Genomic DNA, 18,051 nt, shown 5'->3' with positions numbered 1-18,051 from the left:
TTCTCCTTTAACCCCTTGTGGGAAAGAAATTGGGGTCTGCTAGTAATTTTTCATTTTCAGAAATGTGTACTTTGACAAGTGTTTCTGCCTTCTGGGAGACACCTGTTTGCTGAAAAGTACCCTTTCTACCACTTAAAATGTTCATACGGGGGTGATCTTTCCAAAATGGGGTCACTTCTTGGGGTTTTTAATTTCTGGGGACCTCAGGAATCTTTTAAATGCGACATGGCACCTAAAATCAATGTCTGCCAATTAAGGTCAGAAAAATCCATATTTTGCTGTTTGAGTCTAGTACCCTGCTGTGCACCCGTACATCATTTTTTTTAGCACATATGGTGTGTTGCCATATTTAGGGGTAAATGGGTAACAAAATGTGGGGTGCATTTTGTCCTGTTACCCCTTGTGAAAGTGAAAAATGTGAGTGTAAAGCAACTTTTTCAGGAAAAAATTGTAATGTTTCCTTTTCACAGCCAAGTGTTTCCTAATTCTGTGAAACGCCTGATGGATCAAAGTGCTCACTACACACCTTGAAATATTCCTTGAGCGGTGTAGTTTTCGGAATTGGGTTTTTGGAAATTTTCTTAAAAATTTTAAGATTTGCTTCTAAACTTCTAAGCCTTTTAACGTCCCAAAAAAATAAAGTATCATTTTCAAAATGATCCAAGCATGAAATAGACATATGGGGAATATAAAGTAATAATTTTTGAAGGTATTACTATGTACACTGCTCAAAAAAATAAAGGGAACACTTAAAAAACACAATGTAACTCCAAGTCAATCACACTTCTGTGAAATCAAACTGTCCACTTAGGAAGCAACACTGAGTGACAATCAATTTCACATGCTGTTGTGCAAATGGGATAGACAACAGGTGGAAATTATAGGCAATTAGCAAGACACCCCCAATAAAGGAGTGGTTCTGCAGGTGGTGACCACAGACCAATTCTCAGTTCCTATGCTTTCTGGCTGATGTTTTGGTCACTTTTGAACGCTGGCGGTGCTTTCACTCTAGTGGTAGCATGAGACGGAGTCTACAATGCACACAAGTGGCTCAGGTAGTGCAGCTTATCCAGGATGGCACATCAATGCGAGCTGTGGCAAGAAGGTTTGCTGTGTCTGTCAGCGTAGTGTCCAGAGCATGGAGGCGCTACCAGGAGACAGGCCAGTACATCAGGAGACGTGGAGGAGGCCGTAGGAGGGCAAAAACCCAGCAGCAGGACCGCTACCTCCGCCTTTGTGCAAGGAGGAACAGGAGGAGCACTGCCAGAGCCCTGAAAAATGACCTCCAGCAGGCCACAAATGTGCATGTGTCTGCTCAAACGGTCAGAAACAGACTCCATGAGGGTGATATGAGGGCCCGACGTCCACAGGTGGGGGTTGTGCTTACAGCCCAACACCGTGCAGGACGTTTGGCATTTGCCAGAGAACACCAAGATTGGCAAATTCGCCACTGGCGCCCTGTGCTCTTCACAGATGAAAGCAGGTTCACACTGAGCACGTGACAGACATGACAGAGTCTTGAGACGCCGTGGAGAATGTTCTGCTGCCTGCAACATCCTCCAGCATGACCGGTTTGGCATTGGGTCAGTAATGGTGTGGGGTGGCATTTCTTTGTAGGGCCGCACAGCCCTCCATGTGCTCGCCAGAGGTAGCCTGACTGCCATTAGGTACCAAGATGAGATCCTCGGACCCCTTGTGAGACCATATGCTGGTGCGGTTGGCCCTGGGTTCCTCCTAATGCAAGACAATGCTAGACCTTATGTGGCTGGAGTGTGTCAGCAGTTCCTGCAAGACGAAGGCATTGATGCTATGGACTGGCCCGCCCGTTCCCCAGACCTGAATCCAATTGAGCACATCTGGGACATCATGTCTCGCTCTATCCACCAACGTCACGTTGCACCACAGACTCTCTAGGAGTTGGCAGATGCTTTAGTCCAGGTCTGGGAGGAGATCCCTCAGGAGACCGTCCGCCACCTCATCAGGAGCATGCACAGGTGTTGTAGGGAGGTCATACAGGCACGTGGAGGCCACAAACACTACTGAGCCTCATTTTGACTTGTTTTAAGGACATTACATCAAAGTTGGATCAGCCTGTAGTGTGTTTTTCCACTTTAATTTTGAGTGTGACTCCAAATCCAGACCTCCATGGGTTAAAATTTGATTTCCATTTTTAAATTTTTGTGTGATTTTGTTGTCAGCACATTCAACTATGTAAAGAACAAAGTATTTCAGAAGAATATTTAATTAATTCAGATCTAGGATGTGTTATTTTTGTGTTCCCATTATTTTTTTGAGCAGTGTATTATCAAAGTAGAGAAATTGAAATTTGAAAATGTGCAAATGTTTCCAAATTTTGTGTAAATTTGGTATTTTTTTATAAATAAAAATGAAATATTTGGACTCAATTTTACCACTGTCATGAAGTACAATATGTGACAAGAAAACAGTCTCAGAATGGCCTAGATAAGTAAAAGCGTTTTAAAGTTATTACCACATAAAGTGACACATGTTAGATTTGCTAAAAATGGCCTGGTCCTTAAGGTGAAAAATGGCTTGGTTCTGAAGGGGTTAAGATCGTTTTTATGTCAAAAACTGCTACACCCAATCACCCTCATTCAAAGCCCAGCACAGACATCCTGTTCATTCTGCTAGGCCACCTCCCTGTCTGCTGCAGCACTGATTGGCTCATGTAGGCCTATAAGCCAATCAGGGCAAGCCACTTCCTTTCAGTGACACTTTAAGAAAACATTTTGTAAGTGGGGGATTTTTTTTTCTTTGAATTTTTTCTTGTATTTTGAAAGGGGTTGTCCAAACTATTGCAAAAGCTCTCCTAGGCAGAAATTGTGCAATAATAAAAGGTATATTCACCCATTTCATCCTCTTCCACATCAACACTGCCACTTAAACCCTCCCCACCGAGTACTGGTAACTTAGCTGCAGTGGTGACATGCATGTATAATTCCTGAGCTATAATCAGGGGCTTACACTAATCTCATATGGACCCATAGCAAAATCTAGTATGGGACCCCTGCCCCAGCCAGTTTTCCAGTACATGTGCAACAGTTGTTCTCAGGCAACAGAAAGTGCAACAGTCCAGATTCCTGATGAACTTACTTTTCTTTTTTACTAAGAGGAAGAAATTTTAATTTAAAAAAAATTGTAAGAAAATAGTTACCCTCCGCCTCACCCACTTTATCTGACATCGATGTCAGAAAAAATTTAATAGGTGCTTCAACTGGCAAAAGTGCATTGATAAATCTGCTTCTCTTCTATTAGAAAGCTGGCTGCCTGCAGCCACCACTAGGGGGAGCTCAGAGCATCGGAATTTATACAGTACTGGAATGAAAGCAGTGTTTTCTTGTAGAGAAAAGAAGGAGGCGTTAAGTGTTGGGTCCCCCCACCCACCGTCCCTGTAGTATTTGTTTGGTCTGCCTCCGTTGAAGGTACGCCATTGGCTATAACATCACTGAGTAAATTATTCCTGTACTTTGACATCACTAGCACATATTTACATTTCATTGTGCTTAGAATTTGGATTCAATTCAAATGTGCCCATTTGGCAAATTCTTTTTTTTTTTTTTAAGTGATCAAACTTTCTAAAAAAAAATATGATCCCCTCACTTACAAGGGACTTAGCCTAGATTGCAGAGAGCGTGGCTTAAGATGTGACAATACTCTCTGCAATTGCAGCAAAACTTTGGCATACAATTTACACAAAGTAAGCAACCAATAGTTGGTGTAAAGTTAGACAGAAGTGTCTAGCCAATCACCAAATGTACCATCTAGGGTGAGCCACTGTGATAAATATGGTGCATCTTCAGACTGCCTAGTTTTATACTGTTGCCTGTGTGTCTTTATTAGACAGGATGAATATATCTGCCCTAGTGTGTACATAATCCCTGTACTATAACATCGCTGTGTGCATTTCTCCTGTGCTTTATGAAGACCAAAATAATCCTAAACTTGTCATTGTCTGAACTTGCTGATGAGGGCAGTCATAGTCAAGAGCGGCCTAGTTCCATAATTTGCTATGGAGTCCCATCGTTACTTTTACACTCTGAAATCCCACTTCTGCAAAATCATTTGGTTCACCCACGACAAGGCAGTCCTTCCACAGATGTCAAACCAAATATGCCAGACCTCATTCATTGGATACTAGGGTGACCTACCTCCTGTAGTCACCAGTGTATGAAATCTCTTGGTGGGTCATTAGTGGAGTTCAGAGAAGTTTGAAAAAATTTGATTCGGCCAACTTGCCTAACTTCAACAATAAATTCAATTTGTGACGAATTGCAATAAATCAGGTATACCCGTATGTCACGGTGGCAGAGGGAATGTATGAATAAGGGTCCATTCACACGTCTGTAGAATTAGTCCGGATCTATTCCGCAACGTTGCGGAACGAATCTAGACCCATTCATTCTCTATGGGGCCGGAAGAGATGCGGACAGCACACAGTGTGCTGTCCGCATCCGCATTTCCGTAACACGGCACCAATCTTCCGGTCCGCGGTTCCCGAAAAAAATAGAACATGTTCTATTCTTGTCCGCAATTGCAGACAAGAATAGGCAGTACTATGGGAGTGCAAGCCGGGTGTATTGCGGATCCGCAATACACTACGGACGTGTGAATGGACCCTAACAGTGATCAAAAGGTCGTACATACCACAAAAATGTTACTAATAAAATCGAAATTTTGCCCTGCAAAAACAAGCCCTTTTATTTCAATTTAACCCCACAAATAATTTTTTGCCCATTTTTCATTTCTCCCGAAGTGACACAAGAATAAAGCACACCCCCAACCCCCTAGTTGCAAACACATGTCGTTGCTAACATTTGCACCCTAACCACGCCTCATCTTTTGCCCACACATCCTGCATACCGTCATGCTAATGTCCCCCAGTGACTTTGTGAAAAATTACCACACTATCGAGTATGGCATTTTCCCTCCACCACTGCATTATGCCTTCCTGCCACTGCTTTTATGAACCTGTGCGTCACAGGAAGTTTCCTGAGTAGCAAACAGTGTACCCCTCTCACGTTTGGCTGCAAATCCCCCGCTGCTTCCACCTTGCTGTCTCTCACAGGCATGCTTCCACCCTGCTGTCTCATGGGCACCCTGCCACCTCGCCCCCCTGATGATGATGATGCCCGCTCTTCATCCAGCTCCCACGTGCGATCGGCTACATAATCTATATTTGTTTGGTCATCACTTGTGTCACCCTTATGTCTTTTGCGCACCTCCCTGACCTCTCCCAACATGTTCTCCCACCCTACTGTCATCATTGGTAGTTGCACACCTAGAAGAGTCCGCAGCGGACTGCTTCTCTAAATCTGGGCTGACCTGTAACTGCTGACTTTCATCACAAAGCTCATCCTCGCTGAAAAGCGGAGCAGAGCTGGTGGCATACATTAATTGGCTAGCAGAAGGAGCAGCAAAATCAAGAGGCAGGCTCAGGACAGGCGAGGGTACAGAGGCAGTTCCTGGGCCATACCAACTCAGGGTGGTGTCAGAGGAACCCACCGATTCCTGGTTATGTGTACCTGTTGTCAATTGAGAGGATGTTGAAGAGCGAGTCAAGCATTCCAGTACAGCTGGATTGTTGGTCAAAACACGACCGCTGGATAACAGTGGCAGCTCTGGCCTGTTGCTCCGGCTGCTGCTGCCATCACCCCTTCTTCTGCTGCTACTTGTGCCGGCTACAGCAACATTTTTGCCAATGCCAGTTCCTTTGGAGGGCCCAGGCAACTGTCTGTTGGCCATAGTGTATAGTAAGAAAAAGACACAAATGCAATAGCACTCTGCAACCAGCATTCTGCCCTGCCTCTATGCTGGATGAGGCATTGGTGTACATTTTGGCCAAAATATAGGGTTGTGCTGATTGAATCCCCCACATTTTTACTTTGTAGTATATATTAGAGGCGTGGCGATCTCCATGCAGTCCTGCACACCTGACCAGTCAATCTGTCCTGGAGGCTGGTTTTAAAGTCAGTATAAAACTGAGTCTGCTTATATAGAACCTACCAGTAGCCATTTGGCTCCAGGAGAAGTATATAGTGGGCTCAGCATGCATGTTGGTACTTGCATCCCTGGATCCGATGAAAGCTGGCACCGGACGGGGTTAAACGCGGAGTGTACTTGGCGTGCATGCTGCACCTGCATTCCCTGGACTTTGTGTGGCTGTCATGGCCCATAAACAGGTAGGAACTAGTGTTAGGGACCACTCCATAGAGGCGACCTTGACGTGGTGAGTGGCTTATTACGCTTTGGCCAAAATGTACACCAATGCCTCATCCAGCATAGAGGCAGGGCAGAATGCTGGTTGCAGAGTGCTATTGCATTTGTGTCTTTTTCTTTGCATATGTATTTTGCCATAGCGATGTGCACCTGCATATAGGGTTGTGCTGATTGAATCCCCCATATTTTTTCTTCATAGTGTATAGTAACTATATCAGTAATGTAACAGATTAACTATGAATGTTGCAGCAGTTGAATAAGATAAACGCGGTGATATTACACCACCCTTTAATACCGAGGCACAGTAATTCTATGTATAAACTAACAAATTAACTGAGAATGTGGCAGCAGTTCAACAAGATGCACATGGTGATATATTAGACTGCCCTATAATACTGAGAAATAGTAATTCTATTGTAAGAAGGTACCTGGAATCATCGTGGATGGAAGGTATGTGTCACCGAGGTTCCTGGCCTCGGTGAAGTAAGAGCCGGTATTTTATGAGTCAGCAGCTGCTATTGCTAATTGACACCTTGAGAGTTAGCATGGCTGTCATAGCTGATCCGGGACGGCTCTTACTGGGAGTAGTCAAAGTGCTGGGTGGGTGACTACTCCCCATGTTCCAGGCCGGGTTTTGCTAGGAATAAAAACCAGCCAGCACTGCCAGGTGTGGGGATATACCTCCCTCTGACAGTGGAGCTCAGGAGTCTGTGTGCTGGGATCTGAGGCCTGTGCTGGGCTGGAGAGCTGAGACCTGTGTGTCAGGGGAACAGGCTGCCTAAAGCCTGTATTTGGACTTTCTGAGGCAGAACTGACACCAAGATGACTTTTTGTCATATTAACTTGCCATTGGGTGTGAAGTAACACCAACACTGCAAAAGTGCAGTTTTGTTTTTGGCACCATGTGTGAATAAACACAGAAATTTTAATTACGAACTTGTATTTTGCCTCTGTACTGCGCCCGCTTATCCTAACTACCAGAGCGAATCGCCACACTATGTATAAACTAACAGATTAACTGGGAATGTGGCAGCAGTTCCAGATACACAAGGCAATTACACACAACCTGCATTGTCCCTGCAGTCTCCCTATGCTCTCCATACAGTCTCTAAAAACTCTCCTTACAATCTCCCTGCACTGTCCCTGCACTCTCCCTATCCAATATTCTTCCATTAATAGCTTTCTGCTTCCATTAATAGCTTTCTGCAACACTGTCCCTAGTGCATGACCACTTGTCATGTCTCTACCTATGCTCAGCTCACAGTGAAATGGCGGAAACCACGCAGGATGAGGGTTTTATATAGCTGTGACATCACAGGGATGGCTAACTGCGGATTGGCTGACTGCACGGCATTACGGGTCATATCGCATTCTCGTGTTTCGTAGTTTGCTTTCTAACATGTGCAGCAGCCATTTTAGAAAAGATATATTTGTTACCACGAAGCGTGAGAAAATTCGGATTAATGGCAAATGAAATTTTTCCTAAACTTCAGATCGAATTCCACTTTGGATGCTTTCATTCACGCAACACTAGTCATTAGCTTGTGTATGAAGTGGCGGTATTCATTGGACTCTATGGATAACATTATTTGGACAATGTATGTAATTTCCATGCCACATGGTGACATTATTTTAAAACTACTGTATATGGCAGCATTGTTTGTGGTAGTTAATATGCTGTGGTTGTGTTATGTACAGTATTATGACATTTGTGGGTTAGAAAAAAAGGTAGCGCCACTCACCGTTAAATAAACTTTGGCAGCTTTATTGAAGATAAGGTCAGGCTACAGCCGTTTCGCACACCTTGCACTTTGTCAAGCCTACAATTCATTGTAGGCTTGACCAAGCACAAGGTGCACTAAACGGCTGTAACCTGACCTTTTGTGCAGTGCCCGACCTTTTTTATCTTTAATAAAGCTGCCAAAGTTTATTTAACGGTGAGTGCCGCTACCTTTTTTTCTAACCCACAAGTTTCTATTTTGATTATGCGGAGCAGAGCACCACTGATTGTCGCTATTTGTCTCGTGCGTTGAAGGGTCTATTAGACGTTATACACACCCAGCAGTGCCGGCTGCGTTTTTCTTGATGGATTTTGTATTATGACATTGTTTGGCACTACACTGTGGTTTTGTTCTAATGTGGCATCATCTTGGTTTTGTTTGGTGGTTATATTTGATTAGTATGTAACAAGGTTGGGCAATGTAGAACAGTGTTACTTGCATCCTGATTGGCTCTGTATTACAATTTTCAACTGTTTTGATGTTCATTGTATTTCTGTGGAACAAAAGGTGGAAAGCTCAGGAATCTATCTCAGTAGTCTGATATAACCCTGTATATACAGTAAAAAACCAAACACCCAAATACAAACCCAAAGCCACTTGCAGCCGTTACAATGCAAAGTGCTCACATTATAAATGAGTAAGATTGCTGCTGCCTTCATTAGAACACACTTGGATATACTGCTGCTGCACTATTTCATTGTTAAGCTCTCGTCATAATCTTGTCTGCAAGAAATTTAGAATTGCAGTACTATAACTTATCACTACATCATCACGGCTCATCATATTAGAAGAATATATTGGGATTTTTTGGGCTGTTATACTTTTTTGGGAAAGGGTTAGGATAGGGGTAAGGAGCAGGAAAAGTAGAATATGTGTCTCACAGGAATTTGAGATTACAAGGGAGCATTTATTGAAAAAAAAAAGGGACAGCTGGAGAAATGAGTGGGATGTGCAAGCCAGGAGAAGAGAAGGGTGTAATGGGGAGAAGAGGGAGATGTGCAGCTGGTGAGAAGAAGTGGATGTACAACTTTGCAACTCTGGAGAAAAAAGGGCATGTAGCTGGATGAACAGAATAATGACCAGCAGGAGATAAAAGGAGGAGGAACACTTTGGGGGATGGCAGGAGAGTCTGTGTGGGAGGTGGGGTGAGGTCCATGTGCAGCATGAGAGTATAGTGGGATGCACAGTTGGTAAGAAGAGTAGCTGGAGAGGAAGACATGTAGCTGTGAAGAAGAACAGAATGTGTTGCTGTAGGGAAGATGAAGATGTGCTGCTGGAGAGAAGAGGAGGACATGCAGCTGGGGGGAAGGAAGTGCAGCTAGAGGGCAAAGGTGTGCAATACCCCGAACCTGAGTGTATTTTTAAATGTTTGTAATGTATTGTCATGTTATTTATTTTCATAATTATACCAGCAGAGAAGGTCATGGTTACCAGGAACAGGGCTAACCACCCTGTTCTTCCCCTCTTGGTAGGAGTGAGCGGGTCCTGCTTCCTGCCAGGAGGAGGACTTCCAGTCTAGCTAGGAAGAGAGAGGACAGTTCCTGTTCTGATAGTGGAGGAGTGAGGAAGCACATGTCAGAGCTCCTACTACCAGGAACCATACCTTATTCCTCCTTGAGACCAAAATTCCAGAGGTAAACTCAGGAACCAGATCTTATTCTCTGGTGAGACCAATACTCCAGAGAGATCAGCAAAATTAATGAGCACAGCTTCAAGAAAGCATCAGTGTGACAAGACAGCAGAGTGATCAACAACCAGATCTTACACAGGTGACTCATGTGACTCAGTAACCAGATATTATTCTCCAGTGAGACCAACACTCCAGAGAGATCAGCATGATTGATGAACACAGCTTCAAGACAGCATCAGTGCGACAAGACAGCAGAGTGATCAGCTGTCTAGACAATACTGTAAGGTGAGGGACAATAGCTCAGACTCCACCAACTACCTAGGAGAGACACACATTAACCCTGTAGTACAGTGGACATCTAAATCAACAAGTGCTTGCTAATGACAACCTATTGCCATCCAACCAACCGACATACCTCCTCATCTGGTGCCAGAGAAACTGCACTTTGTATTTATTGCAGATGGATGTGCCACAAGTTATATTTTGCACTGAGTAAAGAGAGACTGTTATACGATTACTTGTGGCCGAATACTTTAAACTACCTTTTCACTATACTGAACCCAAAAGATCAACGGACTGAAACATAGAAACATAGAATGTGTCGACAGATAAGAACCATTTGGCCCATCTAGTCTGCCCAATATACTGAATACTATGGATAGCCCCTGGCCCTATCTTATATGAAGGATGGCCTTATGCCTATCCCATGCATGCTTAAACTCCTTCACTGTATTTGCAGCTACCACTTCTGCAGGAAGGCTATTCCATGCATCCACTACTCTCTCAGTAAAGTAATACTTCCTGATATTACTTTTAAACCTTTGCCCTTCTAATTTAAAACTATGTCCTCTTGTAGCAGTTTTTCTTCTTTTAAATATTCTCTCCTCTTTTACCTTGTTGATTCCCTTTATGTATTTAAAAGTTTCTATCATATCCCCTCTGTCTCGTCTTTCTTCCAAGCTATACATGTTAAGGTCCTTTAATCTTTCCTGGTAAGTTTTATCCTGCAATCCATGTACCAGTTTAGTAGCTCTTCCCTGAACTCTCTCCAAAGTATCAATATCCTTCTGGAGATATGGTCTCCAGTACTGCGCACAATACTCCAAATGAGGTCTCACCAGTGCTCTGTAGAGCGGCATGAGCACCTCCCTCTTTCTACTGGTAATGCCTCTTCCTATACACCCAAGCATTCTGCTAGCATTTCCTGCTGCTCTGTGACATTGTCTGCCTACCTTTAAGTCTTCTGAAATAATGACCCCTAAATCCCTTTCCTCAGATACTGAGGTTAGGACTGTATCACTGATTTTATATTCTGCTCTTGGGTTTTTACGCCCCAGGTGCATTATCTTGCACTTATCAACATTAAATTTTAGTTGCCAGATTTTTTACCATTCCTCTAGTTTTCCTAAATCCTTTTCCATTTGGTGTATCCCTCCAGGAACATCAACCCTGTTACAAATCTTTGTGTCATCAGCAAAAAGACACACCTTACCATCGAGGCCTTCTGCAATTTCGCTGATAAAGATATTAAACAATATGGGTCCCAGAACAGATTCCTGAGGTACCCCACTGGTAACAAGACCATGGTCTGAATATACTCCATTGACTACAACCCTCTGTTGTCTGTCCCTCAGCCACTGCCTAATCCATTCAACAATATGGGAGTCCAAGCCCAAAGACTGCAATTTATTGATAAGCCTTCTATGTGGGACAGTATCAAAAGCCTTACTAAAGTCTAGATAAGCGATGTCTACTGCACCTCCTCCATCTATTATTTTAGTCACCCAATCAAAAAAATCAATAAGATTAGTTTGACATGATCTCCCTGAAGTAAACCCATGCTGTTTTTCATCTTTCAATCCATGGGATTTTAGATGTTCCACAATCCTCTCCTTAAGTATGGTTTCCATTAATTTCCCCACTATTGATGTCAGGCTTACTGGCCTATAGTTGCCCGATTCCTCCCTACTACCTTTCTTGTGAATGGGCACAACATTTGCTAAAGGAGTACATTGTGACACAACACTTCATCAGGGCCACTGCCACTCCTATCCTCTGCACCAGCTCCTCAGCACCTTGCTGCAGGTGGACGTGCAACAGGGTAGAAGAGGAGGATGTGTAGCTGAGGGGGAGAAGAGGATGTGCATTTAAGGGAGAAAAGGAAGGTGTTCTGCTGGAGAGAAAAGTAGGCCATGCAGGCTAGGGAGGTGGGTGGATGTGCAGCTAGGTAGAAGAGGAAGATGTACAGTTGAGGGGAAGAGGAGGGTGTGTAACAGGGAAGAAGATGAGGTTGTGCTGCTGGAGGGAAAATGCAGGCTGGGGGTAGATGTGCAGCTAGAGGGTAGAGGTGAATATGCAGCTAGAGGGTAGAGGTGGATCTGCAGTTGAGAGGAAGAGGAGGGTGTTCTGCTCAAGAGAAAAGGACATGCTGGCAGGAAAGGTGGGGAGGATGGTGGATGTGCAGCTTGAGGGAAGAGTGGGATGTGCAGCTGGGTAGAAGAGAAGGATGTGCAGCTGAGGTGAAGAGGAGGGTGAGCAATTGGGAAGAAGAGGAGGTTGTGCTGCTAAAAGGAGGGTATGCAGTTGGAGGGAGAGGAGGACGTGCATTTGGAAGAGGAAGGTGTCCGTGTGTGTGTATTGGGGCGGCAGAATGTACTTCTGGTAGAAAATGAGGATGTTTGCTGTGTGGAAAATATAGGTGTGCTTCAGGGGAGAAGAGGATATGCAGCTGAACAGGGGGAGGTGGGGGGGGGGGGATGCACAGTTGGAGGAGAGAAAGAAGAAAAAGAGGGTGTGCAGCTGGGGAGAAAAGTTGGATGTGCTGCTTTGGAGAAGTGATTATTGGAGGAACAGAAAATACTTTGAAGTATTTTAGGGGTGTGCTACTGGTGGGATGACCTTTTTTTTGCTGCGCAGAGAGTAAGCAATGTGCTATGACAGTAAGCAATGTAATATGAGCCAGAAGGTTTGTAGTTTTTTTTTTTTTTATGTAGGCACTCATGGGTTAGAGCAATTGCTGGCAGAGGGAGCATCTACTTTTTTTTTCATTGGCCACCATGTGCTTAGAAATGCAGCTTTTTAATAAAAGGTAATGTCTCTAATATGAAGCTGGATGCAGATAACACCATATCATTCAGTTGGCAATAGATGGTGAAGACACTTCACCTTCTCCTTTGCATAAGACACAAGGAATGCTCAAAAGAGACCGTCTCCTGTTTCCCTATGTCCAAGCATCTGTTGTAACACAAACCCCAGGACCTGCTGCTCATCGCTTGGGCAAGATAGCTGCCCTGTAACAATGTATATAGAATAAAATAATTGAAGGAAAAAGGCAGCTCTCACCTGCTTCTCCTGCCAGAGCACGGATAGGAAGCCTGGACGCGGCTGATGCAAAACTGAAGAAAAGAGAGAAAATCCAGCTTTTGATAGCAGGGAATCCTTTATTCACAGCGGTATACAAACTTCCACATACGCAGGGCAGTCAAATCAACTGCCCTGCGTATGTGGACGTTTTTATACCGCTGTGAATAAAGGATTCCCTGCTATCAAGAGCTGGATTTTCTCTCTTTTCTTCAGAATAAAATAATAATGAATAAACAGAATATATAAAAGAATATAAAAACATTAAAAAAAAGTATATGTTGCAGTATATCAACTTAATAATAAGAAATCAAGGTTATTCATGCCCTTTAAAGCTTTGTGGGAGAGTTTATGAAGGGGGAAATGTTGGTGGCCTTTTGCATTTTCTATACAAATTACATATGTGGATATCACCTTAAAAGTGGCATGCCTTGTCATGTATTTATACTAAGCCTACATAAAATATTGAAGTAGCAAACCAAAGAAATCTCTCCTCGAATCCTGATAGGATAGAAAAGAAAATCCACAGCTGTTACACAATTCAAATAGAAGATCTGTAATAGTTGTAAATTACATTGGCATGTATGGACCACAATTATCCTGAAATTGTGGAATTTTTTCATCTCCCATCTGCCCACCACCCTTCTGTTCATCAAATACAGACAAGTATGGAGAGATTTCTTCCTTCCACTACTACATTCTTAGCTTCTCCAGCATATAATGGGCCACATTCATAAATACTGCTGAAGGAAAGTGGAACTAGAGATAAAAAACATCATTAACCCTTTGCCGACACAGCAATTTTGAGTTTTTGTTTTTTACTCCTCGCCTTCTTGGAGCCATAGATTTTTTTATTTTTCCATTCACATAGCCGCATGGGGACTTGGTTTTTTGTGGGACAAGTTGTACTTTCTAATGGCACCATTTAATATTGCATAGGATGTAGTGAGAAGCTGAAAAAAAAATCCCACAGTTTAATGGGTTTTGTTTCTACAGCGTTTACTATCCGGTAAGACTGACTTGTGCTCTTCCTTCTCCGTGTCAGCATAATTACGGCGAAACTACATTTGTGTAGTTTTTCGCGCGTGTTACTACTGAAAAAACTAAAAGAAACCTTGGAAAAAAAACTTTTTTTTTTTCATTGATACCATTTTGGGGTGTTCATGACTTTTTGATCACTTTTTATTACATTTTTGCTTTGGGAGGTGAAGTGTATATTTTAATAGTACTGTTGCTTTCATACTTGACAATGCCCATCATGTTTATTTTTTTATTGTTTATCTATTTTTATTTTGGAAAATAAGGTGATTTGAATTATTATATATAATTTTTTATTTTAAAAACATTTTTATTTTTTAATAGTTCCCCTAGGGAACTTGAATAATCAATTATCAGATTACTTCTCTTAAAGACCTCAATGCATTAGCATAGGAGTCTATAAGACTTTCACTATATTCCTATGGAGCCCTGCCATAGGCAGGATCTCCATAGGACACTATGTGCGGCAGCCTTGGATTATTCAGGAGGACCGAGGCTGCTGCACACACCATCTGGTTCCCCCAATCCTCACTAGGATTGTGCGATTCTGGGTTTTTGCAATCTCAGATGGTCACATTTCACCGCTGCATCTCTGGAGTTAAATATCGGCAATCGGCATTATCATCGATCGCAGACATTAACCAGTGGTGTCTGCTGTGTGAAACAGCAGTCATTCGGTTGCTATGGCCCCGCTCTGCTCCAGAGTAGACACCATCTTTAAAGACCCCACATGTGATGTACTATTATGGCACATGTCGGGAAAGGGTTTAAGGAGTTGTAAAAGGCCATAAAAGCCTGAGATGGGAATAACCATAGTAAGTACCAAGTCCAATTTACAGAAACAGCGTAGCTTGCGGTGCTGCTGTAGGGTTTATGGAAACAGAGTTGTGCCGACATACTTGGGTTTCCTTAAAGGTACCTGCACACGGTGCAGATTAATGTGCAGAGAATCCACATGAAATCCACACCAAGACCACACAAAAAACACACATAAATCCATATTATTTATTGTGTTTATGGTGTGTTTTGGTGCTACAAAAAAAGCAAAGTGTACTGTATTATGCTGTGTTTTTTCCGCATTTAAATCCGCACTGAAAAAACACACACAATCCGCATTGTGTGTAGGCACCCTAAACTCTGCTTCACCTGGCCAGTGCGTACTGCAGTCGTTCCCATCTCGGCATTTCAAACTCCTTTAATTTTATCAATGTCTGGAAAAATGATTTATGTATTTTTCATTGTAAATTTCTTAATATGTTGGCTTTCACTAAGGCCTCTTTCACACGAGCGTGACGGATTAGGTCCGGATGCGTTCAAGGTGCGTTCAGTGAAACTCGCGTCATTTTGCAAGCAAGTTCAGTCAGTTTTGTATGCGATTGCGTTCAGTTGTTCCGTTTTTTCCACGCGGGTGCAATGCGTTTTGATGCGTTTTTCACGCGCATGATAAAAAACTGAAGGTTTACAAACAACATCTCTTAGCAACCATCAGTGAAAAACGCATTGCATCCGCAAGAAAGTGCTTTCACCGAAGCCCCTTTCCTTTCTATGGGGCCAGGGCTGCGTGAAAAACACAGAATATAGAACATGCTGCGTTTTTCACTCAACGCAGAACTGATACGTGAAAAAAACACTCATGTACACAGACCCATTGAAATGAATGGGTCAAGATTCAGTGCGGGTGCAATGCGTTCACTGCACGCATCGCACCCGCAAGGAAAACTCGCTCGTGTGAAAGGGGCCTAAGACATTTCACATAGGGATCACTAACCATTTAGATTTTTCACACAACCCAAAATACCATGACCTTTTCCAAAGAAAATATTTTTCTTTATTTTTTTACTGAAATAACAATTGACAAACCAAATTAGTCCTTTTTTTTGTGTATTGGAGAAGAAATAGATTTGGCAGCTTGATATCCTCACGTGAGTTTAGCAATGGCGGCTGCTCATGTCTGAAATAACATCCTGAATCGTTCTTCTGGTATCTACTGGTGTGAATTTCAATCCACAAAATTCCAAAAACATTTGATAGCATAGGCATGGTAGTTTTGGGTGTTGAGTGAACAACACAAAAACTTAGGAGGGGCGCGAAGGGTTAATCGCTAAAGGAAGAACTGATTTCGATGCTAAAACCCAGGGCCAAACTTTTCTGCCATTGCAGAGACATTATATTGTTAATGAATTCATGACACCAGCACGGCAGAGCAGGAGATAGCTGAAGAGTGTGTTGAGTCCTACGGGAGAAAAGCGCTTTACAAATGTTTCGTTGTTGTTGTTTTCCAGTTCTCACGAAAAGTCATGTTCTGAATGTGATCTCTTGGATTTCACAAACAAAAGAAGAGGATTTTCGCCACTGGACATACACCCGGGACTGAAACATTTCAGATTTGCATCCAGCGAATCTGCATCATTTTACAGTATTGGCAAAGTGGATGATATTTTTTAAAATCTGCAGTGCAAGTTGACCTGCTCTGTGGATTTGAAATTTGCAGTATGTCAATTTATTCTGCATATTTCCACTGTGGATATCAACCTTTGCAATGCATAGGGTGAACTCTGTGGCAAATACACATGTAACTCAAATTACGCCCCTTATGGACATACCCTAAATGTTTTTTTATTTTTATTTTCTAGTTCATAGGATTAACCCATCAGTGTCGATAGTTCTACCTACTCTACAATAGGGCTCCACTAGACATATAGTCATCTCTCTACTCATATCTAATGGCAATGAACAGTTTGCATTTCCATATATATTGACCTGTAGGTTTATTTAATTGAACTAGTGATTTCATTTTACTTTTCTAGATTTTATATGGGTATTTCATTTTATCTATTGAATTTTTAATTGATGCGCTGAAAGAATAAGTGTCTGCATATTATAATTATAATACTTCACTTTCTGGCTAAATATTCTAGTTTCTGCATGTCCTTGTTTAAAAAGAATACTATGGAAACAACTTTAATAGTCGTATTGCCCTCCTTCTGATTTGTCCTTATATGGCAGAAATCTATGTATCACTCCATTGTCTGTTCTTATCCTGGTCACCCAAAGCTTGTTAAATACATACAAGCTTAAAAAAAGATGTGCGTACACCTATAACACATCCCCAGTTCTAAAGATGCCTTTCATATTGTCTGTTTTTAATCATTATTTTTATATATTATTTTATAAACCTTTAAAATTTAATTCGACCTAGGCCCTTCGTGTTATGTATTATGCAGCTGAATAAAATCAAATAAGGAGTCTGTAAACGTCTGAAACTTACGGTACTCCTCTCCTCCTCAAAAGCCATTACAAATTATGCCTTTCGCCGCCAAACTGGAGACCGCATTAGCCGATTATTGAAGCACTCAATACGAAAAACAGGAAACTAGACTGTTTTGAACGCAACTGACCATCCACCACTTTTATCTAAGCTTAGAAATTTCAGAGAGTAACAGGTTCTATTCAAAATATACATAAATGTAGTATTGAAGCGTAATAATAATAAAAAAAGAATGAAATAAAGTTAGCTTACTTTCTAGGGTTCTTCGGTTCTTCTTTGGAAGGAGATTTTAAGTATGTCCAGATCTGAAGCTGTTCGTTATCGCTTACAAAGTGAAACTGCCAAACAGCAGAACTTGAAACAATATTTTACTCTAATTGTTCCATACCATCAAAAAGAAAAGAAAAGAAAAGATAGCCTTGATTTATGTTATGGAGGGCACACACAAATCCTGTTTTGCAGTTTGCTCTTAGTTGTGATGAGTGAAAGTGTAAAGCTTCGAATCCCTTTTAATAACTCAGTTTTATATTATTTACCTCATTGGTCCCTACAAACACGTGATCATGTAAAAAAAAAAGAAAATTCCTCTCAGGAAAGCATATTGTATGGAAACAACAAAAGACTGTTTTAAAAAATAAGTTTAAAGAAAATAAAGAAAATAAAATCCACAGAGTACATTCTATTTATGATAAAGAAAAATCCTAAATCTAAGAATGTGAATATAATTGTTATTATTA

The 18,051-nt window shown here is 42.0% G+C and overlaps 1 protein-coding gene across 1 annotated transcript in view; it reads right to left on the bottom strand.

Annotated features, from left to right (window-relative positions):
* NR5A1 (nuclear receptor subfamily 5 group A member 1) overlaps positions 1 to 17,663 on the bottom strand; it is a 250,094-nt gene extending 232,431 nt beyond the window's left edge. The window contains exon 1 of the mRNA XM_040405831.1: positions 17,567 to 17,663. The gene's annotated coding sequence lies outside the window, so the exon portion shown is untranslated. The remainder of the gene's footprint in view (positions 1 to 17,566) is intronic.
* Positions 17,664 to 18,051: the final 388 nt, after the last annotated feature.

This window comes from Bufo bufo, chromosome 8, assembly GCF_905171765.1.
Source record: "Bufo bufo chromosome 8, aBufBuf1.1, whole genome shotgun sequence".
NCBI classification, from domain to species: domain Eukaryota; kingdom Metazoa; phylum Chordata; class Amphibia; order Anura; family Bufonidae; genus Bufo; species Bufo bufo.
The sequence above is the reverse complement of the archived record's forward strand: the minus strand, read 5'-3'. Positions and strand labels throughout refer to the sequence as shown.